The 11,938-nt window shown below is 38.8% G+C and overlaps 1 protein-coding gene across 4 annotated transcripts in view; it reads right to left on the reverse strand.

The window, feature by feature from the left end:
• The window catches only part of esr2b (estrogen receptor 2b), a 73,153-nt gene extending 61,435 nt beyond the window's left edge, over positions 1–11,718 (reverse strand). For 2 of the 4 annotated variants that reach the window (XM_076877466.1, XM_076877467.1), the window contains exon 1: positions 11,379–11,717. The gene's annotated coding sequence lies outside the window, so the exon portion shown is untranslated. Of the gene's footprint in view, positions 1–11,378 lie in introns of all 4 variants that reach the window. The other 2 variants (XM_004554687.4, XM_004554686.4) reach the window with 2 other exon arrangements.
• Positions 11,719–11,938: the final 220 nt, after the last annotated feature.

Raw genomic sequence — 11,938 nt, forward strand, 5'->3', positions numbered from 1 at the left:
AGTAGTACATGACTAGACCTATAGGCTACATTTTTCTACTTAGACACAACGACGAGAGAGGATTTCACACCTGCTGTCCCAGCAAGGTTTATTTGCCAAAAACAGAAACAAGCAGGGGTAAAGAAAGTTGAGGATGATAGGAGCTGTTGCTGAACTCTCTGTAATTCTTTTGTTGTTGTTATTTTCATTAATTATTAGCCTCAAATAAATGTGAAGCTCAAGAGCAGGAAAAAAATTAAAAGTGGTGCAAAAAGTGGTGTTAAGTCTTTATAGCTAATTGCACCTTTATGGTTTTTCCTACTGTTATAAATTAATTATAAAAATTCTTATATCAAATAATTATTCACGATAACCTTGTCAGTGAGTTTACCACTTCCTGGAACTGCTAGCTATATTCACTGACCAATTATGTGACTTATTTCTGACTGTACCTTCAGTCAGACCATAAACAAACTCATTAGGAAATGACTTGGTCATTAGGTGGTTGCCAACATCTGGTGGCCTTAAGACGCAGGTTAAAGTATTCCTGCAGTGGCCTAATTTTTCCAACCAGGAAGCTACATCCATCGTTTTTGTCTATGAATCAGACAGTCAAAATAAATAACTGATCCTCTAATATTTATATTTTGTTGTTGCTTCCAGTGACACCTGTTCTCTCTAAATATAAGCCCAGAACATCAAGCATCATTTGGGCTCAAGGGAGAATTGCTACGCAACTAAAAAATTGTCCTGATCACAAGAAGAGAAGCTGGTGAAGCTGCTGGTTCCTGACCATCTAGAGGTGATCTTGACCTATTACTTGCCTAATAGGTTACCACCATAGAGTTTTTTGCCTAACAGAGAACAGTATCAAAATGCAGTACTGGGAAAGAGTATATAGATTTTAAGATAACGTACAGTATTGTGCCTTCAGCCAGCCCTCAAGGCTTGCACACTTTTTAGTCAAAATAGGAAATTTATTGAAATGTGACATACATGGAAATACAGTATATACGGCAAAAACAGACTTTGTGCAATTCTAACAAGCTTGAAAGTTAACATGTGGTATGATCACCTTTATTCTTCAACACAGCCTGAACCTTGGAGGAGCTTTCTTGACATTTCTTTAAGAAGTCTTCAGGAATAGTTCTCCAGGCTTCTTTAAGAACATTCCAAAGCTCTTCTTTGGATTTTTATTGCTGTCTGTTTTCTTTCAAGATGATCATAAACTGCTTTGATAACATTGAGGTCTGAGCTCTGAGGAGGCCTAGTCCCTGGCTGAGAGTGTTCAGTTGTGTGTTTTTCTATCCTGGTTTACTTATATTGTATTGGGAGTGTTCGAAATCATTGTCAAGCAGAAAAATGGAGTAGTTGACAATGAGATACTTTCCAAATGGTATTGTATGTTGAATCTGTGCTTTTGACTGTACTTTGTTGCATTCGCAGGTTCATATTTCCATCAGTCCGTAAATTCCATCAGGATCTCCAACACAACTAAAATCCAGCACCAAACCATGACACAGCCTACATCATGTTTTATAGATGACTACACTCAGTGACCTCTCTTGACCTCCACGGCGAGACAATCTGAGCAAAAACTTCAAAGTTCTGTTGCAAACGTTTGTTAGTCCAGTTCCCTTCCTTAAGAATGGCCTTCCATTGAGACAAGTTTTGATGAGACTTTGTAGAACAGTAGAAGGATCAACTGAAGGACCTGATGTATACTAGTGGTGCAACGGATCACGAATGATCCGTAATCCGAACCGATCCCACTCCACGGTTCGGCACGCACATGATCCAAAGATTCGAAAAAGGAATCTGGTGGGTCTGTCAAGCGATAGTTATGGCCAGCGCTAGCGGTCCAAGTGGAGGAGTAGAGGAGTTTGCAGTATTTAAGCAGCCCTTTGCTGCCCAGTCCGCCCGGGCTAAAGCTATTACAAAAGCTACTGGGGTGTTTAGCTGCAGACGGGAGGCCGTATTCCGTTGTGCAAAACAAGGGGTTTAATCTATGATGAACGTGCTTGAGACACGCTATGATATCCCGCAAGATCGTTCCAAGCATGTATGAGCAGGAAAAGTTTAAAGTTATGGCTGAACTGTCCCAGTCATCTTCTGTTGCCCAACTACAAACGGGTGGACCTCCAGGGAAACGGAAAGCTACGGAGTGGTAGATACAAAGCCCTGTACTGCCCTATATTTTACCTTAATTTGTTTTTATATAATTGCGTGGAATGAGTCTTGAGTTGAGTATACCATAAGCAATTATAGTTGAGTTTTTTAAAAGGCAAAAATACTTAAATAAGTTAATAAGTAAATGTTAAAATTTTGTCACCACGAGATTTTTGAGCCGTTGCACCACTAACGTATACCATAAGCAATTATTAAACTCAGGCTTTCTTCCATAGTTTGCCTTTTGTCCTGTCTCTCTGCCCCTAATTCCATTGCAATAAGCCTAGGCTGCTGGGTTTCCCATGACGCAATGAACCATTCTTCTTCATGCTCCTCTTTTCACTCTCTATGTGTTTATACTCCCGTCTGCATTTAATCATTAGCTATTATTAATCTCTGGCTCTCTTCCGCAGCGTGTCTATTGTCCTGTTTCCTCCTCCCCAAACAGTCGTGGCTGCTCCTCCACGAGCCTGGTTTTGCAAGAGGTTGAGGTGACTGTTGTAATTTTGTGCTGTATAAAAAAAATAAATTGAAAATTGAATTGAAGTGAAGTGAACCTTGTGGCAACTAGGGATGGGTATCGTTTAGGTTTTATCCGATACCGGTGCCAAATCGGTACTTTTGAAACGGTGCCGGTGCTCAAACGGTGCTCAAACCGGTGCTTAAAGAATGGAGAACACAAAATTGGTCCAAAAACCTCTCATATTCAGCTGGTTTTTTGTAAAAAGATAACAATGTTAGCCTTTTCTGCAGCTATGGGGCATATATGGTATCACTCTTGGCTGGAAGCAGTGCTTAAACAATGGAAAAAATACAAACTTTGTCCAAAAACCTCTCATGTTTAGCTGTTTCCCTCTTTTTCTTTGGTCATTTTAGCCTTTTTGGCCAGGGTGAAGGGAGCATCTGCCATCAAACAAGAAGACAGCCGCATGTAGCTATGATGATGTTTGCTAGTTCACCTTACATGCATTAATGTAATAACGTGGTTAGCCTACTCAACGTAAATTACACACGAACAACATAAAGCTACTCACGCAGAGAAGAACGGCTGCTGCTGCCATCAAATACGGCGCATTTCTCGGCTTTAAAAAAAAAACAACGCTATGCGTCGTCAGGTGTTTCATCGGATTTGAGGTGTTACCTCCTTTGACAGTATCACAGTATCACCTTAAAGCACTTGTTGCAGGCTGCTGAGTTTGCATATTTTGCTGTGAAGTACAGCCAGACTTTGACCGCTTCGCCTTGGGCATTTTTAATCTGTAGCTCTGCTCTAAAGGAACGTACGTACCTGGACCCGCCTACTATCCTCGGAAACGTAAAATGATTGGCTAGAAGTGTATCACAGCTCAGGAAAAAAAAGCACCAAAATAAAGCACCGAAATGTGCGCTGCTTTTCGGTCTGGTTACTACCGTTTATGATGGCACCGGACACCGGTACCCATCCCTAGTGGCAACAGTTGTGACTGCTATATAAATAAAATTGAATTGAGTTGAATTAAAGAGAATCCTTTTTTTCTTAAGGACATGATCTTCAGACACTATTCGTCTGCAGTAGATACAGTGCCTTGAAAAAGTATTCACAACCCTTAAACTTTTCCACATTTTGTCCTGTTACAACTACAAACTTAAATGTTATTTTAAATTTATACGACAGACCAACACAAAGTAGTGCATACTGTAATTGTAAAGTGGAAGTGATGTCATACATGATGCTCAAAATTCGTTATAAATAAAAGTCTGAAAAGTGTGAAGTGCGTTTGTATTCAGTCCTCCTGAGTCAAAACCATACCAAACCACCTGTCACTGCAGTCACCATGGGCATGTCTCTACCACCTTTGCACATTCAGACTTCAATTTTTGCCCATTCTTCTATGAACAATAGCTTCAGTTCAGTCAGATTGGATGGAGGGCATTTATAAACACCAATTTAAAAGGCTTGCCACAGATTCTTTTGCATTTTAACAGGGACATGTGAGTATACTGTGATTAAGGGGAACCCCCATCACAGTCTCAAGTCTTTTGCAGCCTCTAACATGACTTCTTACAGGATTGACCTGTATTTAGCACCATCCATCTTCCCATCAACTCTGACCAGCTATCCTGTTCCTGTTGAAAAAAGGCACCACTGCATCATGACGCTACCACCACCATGCTTCACAGTCGGGATGATGTATTCAAGCTGCCATTCTTCCATAAAAGCCAGATTTGTGGAGTACATAAGTAATAGTTGACTAGGTTCTCCCAGTTGAGCTCAAAATCACCTCGTTTGTGGAAAGATTCCATTTGATGCCAGTCAAACTCTGTTTATCTATCTAAAAATAGAAATGAGAATAAATTATACGGTTTTATTGCTGGCTGGTAGCAAAAGACTGCAAAAGATACAGTTTTGAATTGGCTCCTTGCTAAGCCATCTGTTATGTGTACACACAATGCTGGTTCATCCCTTGAGACAGGTGCCTTTCATGATTATTCCTCTAAAAATAGTCAGCTACAAGGATTGGCCTGTAAATGAGTGGAAAAGCAGCCAATGCCCAAAGAAAAACTTGAAAGACCTTCAGAAAGCCTGGAGAACTACAGCTCAAAACCACTTTTTTTGTTTTAAATCTCAAGTCTGGTTCCTTGGGAGCAAAAAATAGAGAAATTACATGTGGGTCAAGACTTTTGCACAGCACTTTACACTTTGACATACATTTTAAACTGATTTACAGAGGCCACGATGACAGACAGAAGTTATTTTCCATGAGCAAGAACTGAGTCTGGTAACCTATCAAAGGTATTCACTGCAGTATCATTTTACAACTTTAGTTTCTGACGAGTCTTCACAAAATTGAGAAATAAAGGTCACTAGAGGCAAAATTTGGTTAAGAAAGTAACTAAGTAAATGAATAAGATCTAGTGAGTGGGCAATCTGCATAATTTGGCTAATTTGAACATGTAAAATAATTTACAAATGTGCATTTCCTAACCTGAGCAAACAGTGATCATTTAATGCAAAAATGTTTAATATCAACCTAACAAATATAATCTTTTTCACTTTAAAAATGTAGTACGTGTGAACGAAACCCCTGATATGCATGGATCATGTCACATGTGCACACAGGGTATCGGTAATTGTAAGCTGAATTCAAAAGCTACCAGAAAACATCTAAGAGACCGGTGCATTCATGCATTACCCTAAATGACACTGACTTGTTTTTTTTAAATAAAGTGGTTAGCTCATGGCCTCTTGATTAAAAAGCAAAGAGAAAATCAACAAACTATCTATAGTATTCAGTTTGTGTTAACATATGATTATGGTTACATGATTTTAAACAAGTTTATCTGCTAATAGTGGACAAGTTATCCTGTTAACATGTACAAGTGTATCTGCTAAGCAAACAAGCAGGCGGTACACAGAAAAAATAGGGCTATCCTGGTGGATCATCTTCTGAAGTAAGTATATGCTAACTAGCCTCTTTGAAAAAATATATATATTTACATAGTAGAGGACAGTTATGTGCCTCTGATACTCATTCATTCATCCTCTGATAATAGAAAATTACCATAAATAAAGTTGGTTGCCAATATTTAAGTCTGGTCTACAGTTTTGTGTAAAAGTATTTGCGTTTTTGTTACACAAATTGTAATACAACACAAAGAAAACTCAAGTAAATACACACCTGACTCTATATGGAAAAGTAACTGATTCCTAAACTGGATAACTGGTTTATCCAGGAGCAATCACCTGATTTGTGGAGCAGAAATAACTTAAAAACTAACACATCAAAGAAGCCCCACTCACCTGCTGGCCACATCTTTTACTTGCAAGGGGCAGCCAATCAGGAGAAAGCTGGCATAAAAGGGAGAGGAATGAAATAGCATTGAGAGGGCTACATCAGTGCTCATCTTAATTACATGAGGATTATTTGCAGTTGTGAATCATGCAAAACTAGTAGAATCAAATAATAAAAATATAGAAAATCAGAAATGAGCGCAATAGGGCCCCTTCCACTTTAACATTGTGTCCACTGTATAGTCTTTAGAGGCAACACAAAAGAATATAAATGGCAGCTGTTTAACTGTATAAACTAAAAGATATTTCTGAACATCAGGGTCACTGATCTCCAACGTAATGGATAGTCAAAGTAGCTAAGGACGCTGATAATTGGCTGGAAATGTAAGATAATTTTAGAAAACACTGTGAAGTTCTCTTTTTAATTAAGCAAAACTGCACATGGATGTATCCATGTGATTAAAATATCTGAGATAACATTACCAATAACTTTTCTGATTACATTTAACACAAATTCAACGGAAATCATTACAAATGTGAACTGTGAAAATAATGCAGCACTCAGCAGCACCAGTAACAGCACAATAAGTCATAAACGCACGCACCAGTGCATGACCATAAGTCATCAGATACACCTACTCCAAGTCAGGTTGTCAAAAAACATCAACACTCAGATACAAATATATGTATTAAAGAGTCAGACAGAGAGTCCAGAGTGACAAGAACCAATCCGAGCAAACTGAATTAAATCCACAGCAGAGCCGAATGAGACAGTTTCAGGCGTCAGCAGCTGTTTGTAGCCTGAACTGCAAAGTGAAGGAGAGCAGTTTTGAACTTTAGATGCCGGCTGCAGGCAAATACGCCCAAGATGATAAACTTTAACAATAATAATATAACAACAATAATTTATTCAAACGTGCTACTTGTTTTGTGGCAGCCAGTCTTTCTTTCTTTCAAAGTCAGCACTCTGTGTTTAATATCTTTGTTTAATTTTTGTTTTTATACCACACTTTACCCAAAGTTTATAAGGCTTCCATAACACTCTTCTTCTATAGTAATGAAATTATTTAGATGTATTAAGATAAGATAAGATAAGATAAGATAAGATAAGATAACCTTTATTAGTCCCACACGTGGGAAATTTGTTTTGTCACAGCAGGAAGTGGACAGTGCAAAAGTTATGAGGCAAAAATTAGAATACAATAAGAATAAATACAGTACACAACTGTACAGAATAGAATAAAATAAAATACTATATACAGTAGAATAAAATAAAATAAATATACAATAAGATAAAAATAGAATACAAATACAAATACTATATACAACTGAGTAAAAATACAACGATGACAGAAAGGATTATTGCACTTAGTATTATTGCATATGTATGGATGTGTGTGCTTGATCAGTTAAAGTCTTTATTATGGAGTCTGACAGCAGTGGGGAGGAAAAACCTGTGATGTTTGTTGAATCCTTTGTATACCAGTGTTTTTAAAATAGATTTTACCTTCACAGGGCATAAAGGAATGATCTAAATAATTGATAAAATGAAAAAAAATCTCTTAAATTTATTATACTTATTTTGTTAAATGTAAATGGGAAGCAGCTAAAAATTAACAACTAGTAAACTAACAACTAACAAGTTAACCTTTTCAAAATATGGATTCTTTACCATTACTTTGATTGTTGCAGAATTAGGTCAAACTTTTTACCTGAGGTACCGACATCTAACAAAACCCATTCATTGTGTTCAGTGCCATTTTAAGGTGCCAAATTGCTTCTAATAACGGTAACACATACATTTCCACCAAAAATCAGCAAAGCTACTTAAAGTCTGTTGTTTCAGTTAAACAATGCTGTTCAACCTGGAAATCTCAGCTAAACTCTGTGCACCAGTTATAAATGTGCCAATGATGAGGAGGTTTACTGACACAGTGGCGCTGTGCTTCGTTTCGAAGCAGTCAGCTTTCTCTTTTTTGGGATGGAATCACACTATGATTCACAATTTTCCCCACAGATTTAGTTGAAGTCAGGTAATCACATGAGTGGTTTTTCATATGGTTGCCTGGATACAATGCTGGTCACTTCAACTAAATGCTAAAAGGGCCAACTCACAAATCTGTGCAACCTGCTTTTGCTTTGATTTCTATTCAAGTTCTAACTGGAAGTGACAACTCGCATGGCTCATATGATGGGAGAACTGTGCTATTCCTGGCTGCTAAGATTTTTTTTTCATGGAAAGCAGATTATGAGCCAAATTAAGATAATCTGTAATATAAGATCATCAAATAATCCACCTTTTCAAGATGTAGTTTAGCTGGATGCATTTGAAATCCTGGGCGAGCTATAAAAATTCTAAATGGCAAATCAACAATTCCTGTAAGTTTCCACCTATAAAATATATTAAATAATAAATACATTTAAAACAATCTGCACCCACACACACACACACACACACACACACATGCAGGTTTATATCCACCAGTACTGTTCTTCAGTCTGAAATATATCTCAAAGCATGTCATCAATTATTCATCAAAGCTAAAATGTGCCAAAATAGATGGCGAAAAAAGAGAAAACAAGAAAAAAATAACCCTAAAGTCAGTTAAAACCCCAGCTAATAAATAAATTCTTTCATTCTTTGATATATAAAAAAATAACACGTGATAGTGCCTCCACAAGCCAACAAGCAATCACCAGCAGATCGGCTGATGATCAAAGCATCAGCAGTAACACTGTTCATTACGAAGTACATCCATAAAGAGGATGCCATGCCCAAGGTTCAAATTGCCAACAAGACTTGTTTCCCTCCCAAAAGCAACACAATAAGAAAAGCTAAATTACAAGTAAATCCTAATAAAGACGCCAGATTCTAGAACACCAGTCCTCCGTCAAATAAAGGACAAAGCTATCACTAAGCGCTCTCACTTGCCACACCTGAGAGAGGGAGAGGATGAGTGAAGGAGGAAGGAGAGAGAGCAAAGAAAAGGGAGAGGAAGCAAACACAAGGAGAGGGCGGGTAATAGACCAGCACACTGAGTGAGCCTTAAAGTGCAAGGATCTTTGACAGGTTTCATCAGTCTGACTAAATGTAAAATCATCAGCATTTTATTTATGATGATCAACAACAACAAAAAACAGTTGTTATTCTTAATCCTTTCAGACAGCCTAATTTTCTTCAGTGTGTATTTAGCATGAAACAGATTGTGGACAGGAAGAATCCAAAGCAAGGAAGAGCACTGTTTTAGACGTATAAAATAAAAGTAAAGCAAAATACTGTATTGTCACGTTACAACTTTTGTAAATGTATACACCACACGCATTTGGGTCATAGTCGTGCACTAATTTAGAGAAGACTGCACTGCATATTTAAACAGTGCACACTCCAAAACTTATATCTTTCACGAGGCAGCGGCTTTATTCAGCATCTATAAAACGTCTGTTAACATGTGTACCCCATGAGAGAAGGGCGGGACAACCATCAAGGATTCGACGTTACAAAAGCAAAAAACCTGTCAGTCTGCAACTTTCAATACACGAGTTTGACGCCCAGTTTCAGATTAACAGACATCAGAAGCCAAATGAAACTAGTTTCCTTCTGAAATGAATCATTATCGAGCATTCTGAACATGTGCAGTTTGATCCCACTCCGATCTTCTTCTCTCCGTGGCACTACAAAGCACGGCACACAGTCCTCTTACTGGTGCTACACCTGCCTGCAGGGAGAAGACTGCAGCACACCTCTTATGGGCTCACTAGTGCCATGTTTTAGTCACATAGTGTTCTCGTGTATATCGGGTGACGGACGACCTGTGGGCTGCATTGGGAGGAGGTGGGGGTTGGGGGGAGCAGAGTGACCTTGAAGAGTTTTCGTTGCCAAACTGTGGAATTCTTTTCAATGGGAATGAAAACCGGAGATCGGAAGGGGATGTACACCAAGCCTGAAATCTTATTTCTAGTAACGGCAGGACTTCCCTCCATCCTCCCCTCCACACACACACACGTGCATATTTTCATCTCCCACACAGCTAAGTTATTCGCGAGTGGAAAAGGAATCTGGTATTTACAGTAACAGCCAGATTATAATTACACCGTGAGCAGTCTCAAGGCTGCGGAGAGGAGGCTGCCAGGCTTACATCCACTGTGTGGCCTGAAGAACACAAGCAGATAGTCAGTTTTGTTGATGTGATAAACTAATCGCCAGGGCCGTCTAAAGATTAGAGTGCAAATCCTCACATAAAAACCACAGCAATGCTGTAATAAGACGTGGAAGAACGCCTTTAATGCACGCTCCTGAGAGGACAGGATTAAGAAAAGGGAAACTTGAAAATACAGCAAAGCCACATTTAAGGTTCAGAACACACACACACACACACACACACACACGTATCAGGCATCTGCAGGATGAGTCTAAGAACATGTCTTTATTTTATGTAGGAGATGTTTGATTAACTAATGTGACTGGGTTGATTCACAACCACCGTTTGTTTTTTAAATCTATACATTTTAGCTGCACAGAGGAAGATTTAAGATTTAAAGTGAATGCAGTACAACTGTGAAGAAGGACAAATTAAACCAGAATCCTCTTTAGAATGGAGTTTTTAAAAGATGGAACTAGAATGACAAAATCTAATGAAAAATATTAACTAATTTTTGCCTTTTTGTGTATATATATATATATATACCTGCTTCCTTTATTTTGTTTTGGGGGCTTTTGTTGACTTTTTTGTCCTTTACGGGTTGAATACAAATTCTGACAAATACAAGGAATCGCAATTAAAACATTTCATTGAATAAGATACTGAAATTGGGCACAAAACATCAGCAGGAGCCTTTACAGCTCCACTCTTTTTATTATTTGATGTGTCTGGGAAAGTTTTAGAAAATTAAAACAAAAAAAACCCTTCATTTTTGCTGGTGATGACAAAAGTCTCAACTTCTCTTCACTGACTGTGTGAAAAAGCCTGGCTTCTTCCTATCAGAGCCACATTAAACTAATGGCAACCCAAAAGGTTAAGTGGTATGATTTTTCTCCTAATTCAACTTTTTTTATTTTATGTAATCTATACCAACCTCTGTGCTGTCCGCAACCAAAGACCAAACCTTTTCAGAAAAATGTCAGTCTTACCTCTTAAAATTCCCTAACAACTGAGCAAACTACATTTACTGTAATGTGACAGTAAATGTTACACATGTCTCTCTTCAACTCTGCTCACACTGCACGCCTCATAATTGCAAAAGCATATTTTATGGTTGAGAGCAATACAATGAGATATTTTATGCTTACACATCTCCTACACAGTAAATTTAAGCTTAATTGAACCTTTTGCCTTTATTGGCAGAAAGTCTGTCGCAGCAGTTTTACCCATGTCAGTCAAACCATGAACTCTCTGAGATCGGTAAAGTTGGTCGGTTAGAGCACAATCAGAATTGACTGTTGAACCGAGCAGAGATGCACCTGTTACACTGGGAACGATCCGGTCAGTTTCACTCCTCCCTTCCGCGCTGCGGTCACTCTCTGCTCATCTCAGTGGAAAAGAAATCACATCTTACTTTTCTCCATTTCACGAACCTGTCACGGGAACATATCAGCTGCTGTGTCTGCCGCTTTACTTCTTTGGGTTAAACGTCAAAGTCGCCGCAAACACTCAATAAACGAAAGCGTAAAAGTGAAACTATAAACTACGCGGCACGTGCACCTCGGCTCTTATTCCTCCGCGTTATTCCTCCACGAACTTTTTCCTTGATGGTGTGTCAATAATATTTCCACTCAGTCCCTCTCCAGTCCACCAAATCCTACGTTTAAGGTTTGTCCCATTCGGAGACGTCACTGGACACGCCTTCTCGGAGCTTAGCGCGCAATAGGAGGAGGCTCGGAAACTGAGCTGTGTTCCAACACGGAGAATTAAGCCCCCGAGTGCGTGTGTGTCCGCACACGTTACTCCTCAGGAGCTGTTTGTCGTGTAATAAAAGAGACCACCTCGGTGCTGTGATGGAGTCCAGACTTTATCTCTGTGA

This window comes from Maylandia zebra, linkage group LG19 (genome assembly GCF_041146795.1).
Source record: "Maylandia zebra isolate NMK-2024a linkage group LG19, Mzebra_GT3a, whole genome shotgun sequence".
Classification (NCBI taxonomy): Eukaryota; Metazoa; Chordata; class Actinopteri; order Cichliformes; family Cichlidae; genus Maylandia; species Maylandia zebra.